General features: G+C 47.0%; 1 long non-coding RNA gene across 2 annotated transcripts; it reads left to right on the top strand.

Annotated features, from left to right (window-relative positions):
* Window positions 1–1,648: 1,648 nt before the first annotated feature.
* LOC125944786 (uncharacterized) lies at window positions 1,649–6,069 on the top strand. Of its 2 annotated transcripts, XR_007466498.1 has the most exons (4): window positions 1,649–2,109; window positions 3,179–3,228; window positions 4,067–4,205; window positions 5,673–6,069. It is a non-coding gene; the product is annotated as an uncharacterized LOC125944786 (long non-coding RNA). The 2 variants fall into 2 exon arrangements; XR_007466497.1 differs by lacking the exon at window positions 5,673–6,069 and having other exon boundaries at window positions 4,067–4,554.
* Window positions 6,070–9,230: the final 3,161 nt, after the last annotated feature.

Genomic DNA, 9,230 nt, shown 5'->3' with positions numbered 1-9,230 from the left:
CTGGGGCGGCCACTCTAAAACGGCGATGTTGAGCTGGCGTAGTAGGGCTTCAACTTTCTTCGAAGTGTGCACAGGCGAACGGTCGTGTTGGAATACAGGACCAGGCCCGGAGAAGTGCACATTTGCAAGTTCGCGATGGGCCACTGTGGTCAAAATTTCGCAGTACTTGCTCGCTGTGAACTTGCCGTTGATTTAACAAGAGGTCCAAGACCGTCTTTTGTGATCATGCCCCAGACACGTACAGTTGACCTTCCGCTTTTCGAGACTCTTTGTAAGAAGTTTGGCTGGTACCTGCATCAAGGAAAAAAAGAAAAGAACATTTGGGTGTCTAGACTACCGATTGTGAACGCATAAAATAAGGAAACGTACAGATAGCTGAAGCCGTTACGAACTTGTTCAAGCTATGTTTAAACGTGCAGTGTTTGAAATGCCTTTACGATTAACCGCAGTCTCATAATTCGTCATTGCGTTCTTCTAAACGATTTCGGTGCACGTTAATGATTCCTAGGTGGTCAAAGTTAATCCGCGGAGCATCCTTGATCCGGCGGCAAGATTTAAATGCTCTTACGATCCTGTTGACTGTCTTGAGCCTTCTTCCCGTCGCTTCGGCGATTTTTCGCTGCGACCTACCCTTGAAATAGAGCTCGACGATTTCCCAGCGCTCATTCTCAGGAATTCTGGCCATGCCGTAAGGTATTGCTTTGACGAAATGCCACACTAAGAACACATGCAGCCCCTTTTAAACTCATAACGAGCAGAGTTTTATCAAAAGTGGGCGTAACTTTCGTCGCCTAATGCGCTGTTTGACATGTGAAGCATCCAAGGCACACGCTGTTAATCTTATGCCACGTGCTCTATTTCCTTTTGTAACCAAGTGAAATTTCAGCGACCAACTTCATTTTGCGACGAAAACGAACGTCTGAAATTCGAAGCCGAATACTGGGTGTAACATGAACGGCGCCCAGATAACCCAGTTCAAATACTTTCTATCGAGCTCCATAGCTACAGTATTTTGAACCAGAGCGCGTGGGGCGAAGTGGGAGGCACCGTAGCAGACGACGCGCAGCCAACTCCGCCTCTGGCGCTGATTGCGCTTGCGCCGCAATACTTCGCGCGGCGCCCGCTTGGTGGCCCGAAGAGAGCGGCCACGCGTGCCGCGTTCCCTCTAACAGTGGCCGCGACTGTACATGGGACATCTTTTTTTGGCATTAAAGAAAGTTCCGTTGATTTTGTTTCTGTGGAGGTCCTCTGGATGTTCCCCTTTGGATGCGGGAAACGTCCAGTGTGTGTTATCCCTTGGTCGTCCTTTGAATGTAGGAATCTTTTCTACAAATAATGTACGTTAGTGCGACTATTTTTCATTAGAATTTCAACGATGATATGCTGTGAACACATTGCTAACATCGCATGTACGTGGGCATGGTGCTTAACTATTAAGTGGACTTCTTTGCCCCCACTTAATAATTAATTATTAAGTGGGGGCATAGAAGAAAACAAAATTATTAAGTACAAATAATTCTTCCATAACTGAAGTTTCCTCTTCATGTGTCCTGGGCGAAAAGGAACTATGAACCCAAATCACCAGCTAATGAACATTACGCGGATACCGTTTTATCATGCTTTGGCCATATTACCTAATGATCAATTGCGGAGGGCGTACAGCGGCCTGCCTCCAAGCCCCCTGAATAAAACTAAACGATAGCCATATTTTGCCGAGCCAGCCAGCCGGCGAGGATGTCCGCGCTACAGTGTACTAGAATCTTCTAGTTCACTATATCCGCGCCTCGAGCGCGCGCCGGCGTCGTCATTTGTTTTCTTGACTTCTTTTTTTCTTTTTGTGCTTCCGCTGGCGTCATGACATTCGCGGTGCTGCTCACAGCGAGCAACGCCACGATTACAAAGAGCGAACTGAGAGGGCGAGCAGCGAGGAGGGGGACTACCCGACTAGCGCCTCGCCACCTGCGTACCCCTCTCCCCTCGTTGTGCGCCTCGCACTGCTCACAGCCTCACGTTGATCCCGCCGCCATACAGAAGGCACGTGGCGCCTTTATGTGCAGTTTTATCGCTGTGGTTGTAGTTTTGCCGCTGTGTACGTTGGCGTTGTAACAGGTAAAACCCCTATATATAAAAAGTAGCGCCATCCACTTCCCTCCTCCTCCGTTCCACTATCGCGCTCGGCGCGATCGAGGCGCGATATCGACAGTGGCGCCGCCTGCGTCGGGCCTGCCGTGGCTAAAGCCCCTATATAAAAAAGTAGCAACACTCTCCTCCTTCGCCTCCCCTCCTCCTCGTTTCTCCTCTCTTTCGCGCTCCTTTTTCGACCGTTGCGCCGCCTACACCGCTTGAAACACGTGCACTTGTTTATCTTTCGCCGCTGATCAGATTCGACGATCGCCGACGGTGTTCGACGCTATCGTTGTGCTCCTCGCATGTCGGTAGACGCTTCTCGGGCGAAAATGGCGATGGAGCGTTATCGTAAACAAACGCAGCCAGCGCCCGGCGGCGCGACGGTCCACGTGATGCCATTAGGCCAATACCGACGCGGAGTCGGCCTCGGACAGGGTGTGCGAGGAGGCGGCGGCATTCTTCAAAGCGTGACGCTACTTTTTATATATAGGGGCTTTAGCCGTGGCAAACGACAGCTAACGCGCTACCAGAGGAAATCCGAGGAAAACTTCGATCGCGCCCTGCGGAGACGTTTTTGAGGCGCGATTTTGCTTCGTCAGTCAGTAACTGGTCTTAATAATGCCGTTTTGGAAGTAGCAACGCGACGATGCGAGACGGCGCAAATATCAAGTGTGCAGCAAGCGTTTGCGCACGCCGGATGGTAAACAAAAAAAGCCTTTTGCCCTCGCCTTGTCGGTTGCGGCAACTTAAGGCGCAGCAGCATGCCATCACAACGAAGTTCTTGTCCCTAACACGTTTGATCCGTTTGTGCGTACAGCACTTTCGTCGCACAGGCCTGAGAATGGCAGTCGGAGCGCGCTGGAAAGAAAAAAATATACAAAAGCTCGACGCGAACTTCCACGTGACACGGATTGGCCAATGGGGGAGCGGAGGAGGCTGGGGCGACAGGAGGCGGCTAAGAGAGGGCGAGGAGGAAGCGCCGGGGTGAGCGCGGTGGCGGCAAGATCTAAGAATGGCGCTACTTTTATAAATATAGGGGCTTTAGTAACAGGTGTTCTGTGTTGCCATTCGGTGGCGTGCGAAGAGCTCTCCTGCAAAGATGTGAGTATTCATTTGTCACCTTCGATTTTCTTTGAAAATGGGACGTACCGCCATTAGGCGTGTTAAGAAGCGCTTGGTAGTTTCCATTTGCCTTTGTCTCGCGCTATCTCGCGCCGCCTGCGCTATGCGTTTCGATGCGAAGTGTGTCGCGTCCTGTAGGACTGTACGTCTCCGAAAAGGCGTCTCGAGAGACGAAGAAATCTTTGTCACTTCTTGAGTGCGCAAGCGAGCACCCGCTGGAGGATGAACGTACAGAAGAGCAACCGCCAAAGCATGTAGCCGGAGTTTCCCGCGATGTTCCGAGAGAAACATTTGCGATGCAGTGTACTGCGGCGAGCATCAGTGCGCCGATTTCGCAATGAATCTTTATTATTCCTCTTGAGTACATTTGTGCTAATTGCTTGCACAAATGCCGCGAGTTTGCTTCAATTGCTATGCCATGTCTGAGATCCACGCTACAGCAACTGCAGACACGACTTGGCATGTGCTTTTTTATAGCAGCATTGCCTCCAAATATGTATTTGAGAAATAGCAGTCCAGCAGTAGGGAGCGATTTATGTCAATTTGTTTGGGACATACCGCACACAAATTAGGGTAAACAAAATGTACCATCAATTCAATATCTATGCAAATGTTGAGTGCTGATGGAGATATCTGAGATTTCCTTAGCTATGTGACATTCGGTACATACTGTTACATGAGTACAGATGAAAACAATTTGTCCTGTGGTCTTTACAAGATACATTGGGGTTTGTCAATGCTTGATATTGAAGAAAATGTGGTCGCTATTGAAGAAAATCTAGTTACTACACTAACAATATATGTGGATCGATTTCAGCTGCTGCAACAGTTTCCCCAAGGAAGCACAACAAATGTTGAAGATGCCATCAAATCATGGCTCAGACATGCACCGGAAAGGGCATCAGGCACCCTCAAACACAAGAAGCCTGCAACGTCTGTTGAGGACTCAAATGAAGGTATGTTTTTGAATGGAACTATTATTGCAATTGTCTTCATCTGCTTCTCACAAGAGTAAAAGAGCAACCTTCAACTCTGAGCATTTTGTGCCACGGTTCAAGTCCTTCGGTGCCTTGAATTTAAAATAATCTCCGACTTGTTCTTTGGACATGTTTTATTCTGTGGGAAGTGGGGACAGTTCAAAGTACAGGTGATAGCTGGTGTGGACCTCCTGCCCGGCTTGCAGCCTTCTTGTTCGCACAATTTTCTTTGCCTTGGTCAGGTGATAGTGTATGTATCTCTTGCTGGGGATAATTTAAATATCTACTATATATAGGGTTTGGAATAAGGTGGGGGTATACCGGGAAGATTGGGTGGGGTGTGTGCCAAGTAATCAGCAGCATTTGCAGCATGGCCTTGAATACAGTGTACTCTCAACCAAAAATGTTTACGGACCAAGAGATCTGATATCTCGGCAGCCTCAAAACGCAGCATGGTATTCCCATTTCCAGCTTCTACTTGTATATGCGAACAACATTGTGATGTACGGTTTTACTGGCTTTTAAGGGCTGCTCAGATATTTAGCGTTTTCTGATATCCCGTGGTCTGTAAATTTCTTGGTCGATAGTACATTGATGCACCTTGCAGCTGGCACTTGCACTATAATTATGTGTATCACTTCACAGGCTTTCTCTGCCTTGTGAATTTTTATTGCGATAGCAATTATATGGACACTCAAAAGCAGATTTCTGCCGTCGGCGTCGCCGTCGCCGTAGCCGTCGCCGTCGCCGTCGCCGTCGCCGTGAGGTTCCGTATGACGTCATTTGGAGAAGAAATCGTCGCCGCGCGCCGAACGCTGTATGTGCGAGTGAAAGGGCGCGAGGGGCGCGTCTTTCACGGGGAGTGAACGCACGGCGGAGAACAAACGCGCGTTCCGCGCCGTGCTCGCTTAAGGGCTGCAGAAGTAGGCGTCTCTTTTCTCCTTTACAATCACCATATATGTAGAGCAAACGCACCTTCTTCCGACGCGCGAGAAGCCGTGGGGGAGGGGGAGGGAAGGGAGGCGACGTTTAGCTGCGGCACCAAGTGCCTATTTATATCACAGGCTCCGGCAACAGTCACCAACGCCGCACGCATTTTGAGCGAACGCGGGCAAAACGCCGATGGCGTCGACAACAGTTCTGCGTGTTGCCGATGCTGCTGCATGTCCAAGTTTATACAGCTGATAAAGCTAATATCATTACTCCGTATAGCTCTCTACAAGTTTGCTATCGCAATTGATGCTTCGCCTTTCAGGTGAAACTGCGACCACTTTTTTGGAGTTCTTAATGGCCATGAATGAGTCTATGCTTTTAGGTGCTAACTCATAGGAGCAGATGCAACACGAACAAGAGCAAAGGAATAACATGTGATAGGTGCAGTTGTTTTCCTGAATGTTGTATGCTGGCAGCTAGTAAAAATGGATTTCTTTCTTGCCTTCCCATCAGATGCTGAATGAGTACCCTCCTTGCACGCTGCACTCCAATCCCATGCCAGTGCCATGGCATTCGTGTGCCCGATTACAGCAGCTACCAAGTAGCTAATTAGTACCTTCACAGCAGCATTGTTACTTTTTCTCTTCTTATTTTAGCATATGTGTTAAGCAATGTGTGTGATCAATGCTCACTATCCAGGAAGCATGTTCATGTTCGGTATGAGATTCACTTGTGTGGGCTTTCCGCTTCATTTTTCATTATGGCAGGTTCTGATCAGTAGCATTTCTAGTCAACAGGTGATTTTGATGGACACATTAAGATAGTAATTTGTATGTTTGTTTCTCTTTTTTCTATGTGTTAAGTGAAGCAATGTGTCCACTCAGTGCTCATTATTTAGGAAATACTTTGCTTCTTGATAAGAGGTTCATTTCTGGGAACTCTTAGCTTTGTCTTTCACTTGGTAGCTCATTATTCAAAAAGCACATTCATTCTCTCCATATAGGTTTAATCCTCGGGTCGTTCAGCCTGTTTAATTATTACTCTTTTATTCTTTGTTATTGATGTTCAGTAATTCCCTCAGCAGTTTTTCCACACACATTTTACTCATGTTGATTAGTGTACTTAGTGGTGGTTGCCTTTAAGCATTTCTAAAATTGAGTCTTGATTATCCCATCTGCTTTTTTAGTTACTTGCATTGCAATTTTTGTGTTGCTGTTGGACATTTTCAGTTGTGTTTTGCAGAGTACAAACACTATTGTGATGTGTCTCAGTTGATTAAGTATAAATTTAATTACATTTGACTTGTATTCTTCTCAGCCTGAAAAGTGTTCGGTGCTGTATAGTAGTTTTCTTAGTAATTTCGTTTGCAAATTCCGTGTTGACGTCATGTTTTATGTACAAAAAATTACGTGGTGACCTAATAAGTAGCATGGCCGCTTGTGTTGTTTGAGCTGCACCTGTTTATTTTTTTCATCACGTTTATGTAATGACAGCTTGAAGCAGCATTTTTAGTCATTTTATATGGGTTTTGTAACAATATTGGCAAACTATTTTGCACTGCTGTTAGTCTACTGTGCTCAAATATTTTGATGTTGTGTTACAATAAAATATTTTAACAAGATTTGTCTTGTTGATTATGCATTGAGCTTTCTTAATGTGCAGGACATATTAACAAAGCTCTTGCCGTGGTTTGTGAAGTACTATGACTTTAGCGTATGCATGGTATTTTTGCATGGCTGGCTTAGTGGCTGTTGCTCTATAAAGTAAAGTTTCAGCTTTCCCGAAATACACAGGCACCCAGATATGGTTAGTTTATTTCTTTTGTACTGCCTTGTATCCTTTGGCAAAAGTTCTCTTCCCAGTTCAGTGCACTAGACTTGGTCCTTTGCTAAGCCATGTGGTACAGTTCATGCCCTCCTGATGAAGCACGGAAGGCTGATGACGAGCCTTGCTTTTCATTTCTGCGTACACAGGGTAATAAAGCCCCACTACTCACATTAGTGTGGCTTCATTCTGTACTTTAGTCAAGGATATTCATAAATTACAGGTATAGCTTGCACAAAGCTTCACTAAGGATTTAAAAGGAATGTACCTCCAAACGTCCAGTGGACATCCTGCAATTGAAAATATAGTCCTTCGGACATCCACTGGTAATTTTGCTTTACAAATGTTCGCATCTAAACATCCAGTGGACATCCTGCACTTTACAGTGTCCTAAAGGTATACTATTTAGGACATCCACTGGACGTTTCGTGTAGGAAAAGCTTATTTTCAAATATCCTGTGGACATCCGAATATCCGATTTTGATGTACGATGGACGTTTTTTGGATGTGCTTTTTCTTTGCGTCGGACGATCCTACGGACATCCGTAGTACATCATTGGGACTTCTGGGGATATCCGACGGACGTCAAAATATCCGTTGTTGGATGTCCTTTGAACGTTCGCTTGAGATCTGTGGTCCAATGGGCTTGGAGACAGGGAGTGTTGTATTGCCCTCTAGCGGGCGGCATGAAGCTGCGTAGCTCGGCCGCTTTTAGGCTCGAGTGGCCACTCTTGTAATCCGTATGTTACTCTATCTCTATAGGTAAATGCGCGGCCGGGCGCGCGCCGCCGCCGCCGCCGGTGACTGCGGCTGCGCAGAGGACTTTCAACATGACTCTGAGGCGGAAAAAATGAAAATATAAAGAAGTGAAAGGCGCGCGCTATCATCGTCCAATCGGAGATACAGGAGAGAGAGAAGCGGCGTTTATCAAAGGATGGCGGTACTTTTCTTATATAGGGATTTTAGGACGATGTTGTGTTGTGCGACCCCTGGTGACATGCTGGAACACCGGTGCGGTGGGGGTCTCTATTCGTGCCACTTAAAATCCCTATATAAGAAAAGTACCGCCATCCTTTGATAAACGCCGCTTCTCTCTCTCCTGTATCTCCGATTGGACGATGATAGCGCGCGCTTTTCACTTTTTTATATTTTCTTTTTTTCCGCCTCAGAGCCATGTTGAAAGTCCTCTGCGCAGCCGCAGTCGCCGGCGGCGGCGGCGGCGGCGCGGGCCCGGCCTAAAGCTTCAACGTGGACTTCCTAGGTGCGCCACCGTCGACTTGGCTTTCGCAAGCAAAAACTAAAGAAAAAAGCAAGCGCTTTAGAAGCGGAGGCGGCGGAGGAAAGAGTAGATGGCGGTACTTTTCTTATATAGGGACTTTAGTGCCAGTGGGTCTCTCCCATGCCAATCATGTGACCCGTGCCTCGCTGAACAATAGCGCGTATTCCCCCACCATAAAACCATAGAGAAAGGAATTCAACAACAGGTCCCACTCCCATAGGGCCCAGCGGCCGAATTGACTGCAGCGTGCCAAGCGGTCGGTGTCAATCACTTACATCACTTCCGGTTTCAGTTTTGGGCGCGCGTATTTTGAACACAAGCTAGCACGCCGGCTGCGCCCCCTCACCCCTCCCCCCCTCCCTTTTTTTTTTGCTCTTCGTGCTGAATCGGTTTATTATTAAGTAAAAATGATTGCAAACGATCTCGTAAAGTCCCATTGAATCTGTGCCACGTGCAATTTCACAAAGTAGACGCAAGACCTTTTGTGCAATGAGGAAATATTTACTTTGCTCTATATAAAAGCTCGTTCCGCGCTTTTTGTGCGTTCATCCAACGTTGTGACACCAGCAGGTAAGGCAGTAGTTCCTGTATGAAGCTCCACCGGACGGCACCAGCTGAAAAAAAAAGTAAATTACAAGCATGTTACATTTGCAAGCACGTAACAGCATGTTACAAGCATGAGTCATTTTGGTATTTAGACATAGGAATACTGCGTGTAGAGGCGAAACGTGCGAAAGCGGTGAATGGGCGGCATTACAAACAAAAGCAATTCGCTTTTACATACATGGCGTAGAAAATACCCGACTCATCCCAAACATATATGAGCACATCTGATTTCCAAGCGTCAAATATTCGCCGCAAATATCAGCATGTTTTCTTTATCGTGTGAAATTATTGCGAGGAGAGGGTAAAGCGGCAACGACGGTAACAAAACATTGCTGCTTGGGACGTCGGCGTTTCGTTCTGAG

This window comes from Dermacentor silvarum, chromosome 4 (assembly GCF_013339745.2).
Source record: "Dermacentor silvarum isolate Dsil-2018 chromosome 4, BIME_Dsil_1.4, whole genome shotgun sequence".
Classification (NCBI taxonomy): Eukaryota; Metazoa; Arthropoda; class Arachnida; order Ixodida; family Ixodidae; genus Dermacentor; species Dermacentor silvarum.
The sequence above is the reverse complement of the archived record's forward strand: the minus strand, read 5'-3'. Positions and strand labels throughout refer to the sequence as shown.